The sequence below is a fragment of the Aplysia californica genome, unplaced genomic scaffold (assembly GCF_000002075.1).
Source record: "Aplysia californica isolate F4 #8 unplaced genomic scaffold, AplCal3.0 scaffold00072, whole genome shotgun sequence".
NCBI classification, from domain to species: domain Eukaryota; kingdom Metazoa; phylum Mollusca; class Gastropoda; order Aplysiida; family Aplysiidae; genus Aplysia; species Aplysia californica.
This window is the reverse complement of record NW_004797342.1, coordinates 1,742,994-1,744,207: the sequence shown is the minus strand read 5'-3', so window position 1 is coordinate 1,744,207 and position 1,214 is coordinate 1,742,994. Positions and strand designations below refer to the sequence as shown.

General features: G+C 43.1%; 1 protein-coding gene across 2 annotated transcripts in view; it reads left to right on the top strand.

The window, feature by feature from the left end:
* The first annotated feature begins 467 nt into the window (after nucleotides 1-467).
* LOC101851631 overlaps nucleotides 468-1,214 on the top strand; it is a 96,026-nt gene continuing 95,279 nt past the window's right edge. For both annotated transcript variants that reach the window (XM_035968651.1, XM_005093935.3), the window contains exon 1: nucleotides 468-653. The gene's annotated coding sequence lies outside the window, so the exon portion shown is untranslated. The remainder of the gene's footprint in view (nucleotides 654-1,214) is intronic.

Genomic DNA, 1,214 nt, shown 5'->3' with positions numbered 1-1,214 from the left:
GAGGTCTCGATCTTAAGAGCTATTTTTAGCAGTGTTGAAGCCATGGCCTCTCTAAACAGCCCACTTGAAGCAGCTTCCAAACTCGAAAATCGGACTCGATTCGGAATCGAGGCCTCGAGTCTTTTTGCCGTCGATCTTGCCCTGGCCTATCTAATAGCAATGATAGTACAAGACGCTAATAGCCTATCTTTGGATTTTCCCGATTTTCTACTTTTTGGCGACAAACATGATGGGCTCGATTTGCCAGTTTAGCAGATCCTGCCAAAGGTTACTTCTTGGTTTTTTTTCTCATCACATACAAAATGCAAATCCTTAGTATGGGAGGTTCCCTCTTGGCTAGGCCTAATGATCGATAACAGTTGAACTGTGCCTCACACAAAGCACAAAATATTCTTCCACGGAAAAGCTAGATAGTTTAGCTGTTTTTATTTATCCACACCAATCCGGCTTGAAGCCTGAAAACGATCTGGCATATTTATGTCAGTTGTTAGAAGTCAGAAGTTAAAAGAGTTTGATGGAGCCGGAGGGAGAGATCTAGAATCTAGACAGTTCCTCAGTCCTGAGGCCAGAACTTATTTTGAAGAGAGATCATAGATTCTAGACCTAGGCCTAAATCTAGCTAGATCTAGATCAAGATCTAGCCTAGCCTATTGGTGAGTAGTAGTAGTAGTCTAAGTAGTAGTAGTATGAAGTACGGCTGTGGTCAGGCTAGTCACCTACAGCCGTTCGTTGCTTTCGTTGCTTTCGTTGCTTTCGTTCTTGCACGTTGTTTTCAGACTCTGGTATCTGTAGGTTCATGGGACATGGGACATGGATCTGGCAGTTTGAAACCAATCTAGGTTCATAGAGAATTTATGTTCCTTCCAGACCATGTCAATCCTCTTCGTTCAAGAATAGCATTCAAGGCTCAAGGATGGTGCAGACACCACATTTTCCGGTAGGGAATTCCAAGCGTTAACTGTGCATACGCTGAAGAAGTTTTGGCGAACTGCTGTTTTCACATGGGTTTTTTTCAATTTTAGACTGCGTCCCCTGGTGTTAGAGTGAAACTCACGGGGTAAAATATCTCCCGTTACGTTGTAAATTCCTGTTAAATACTTTGTAACATTCAATCATGTCGCCTCTAGCTCTCCGATAGTACAGCGATGGCAGATCCAATTTTCTGAGACGATCGCAGTAAGCAAGGTGCTGTAGTTCAGGAATTAGTTTGGTGG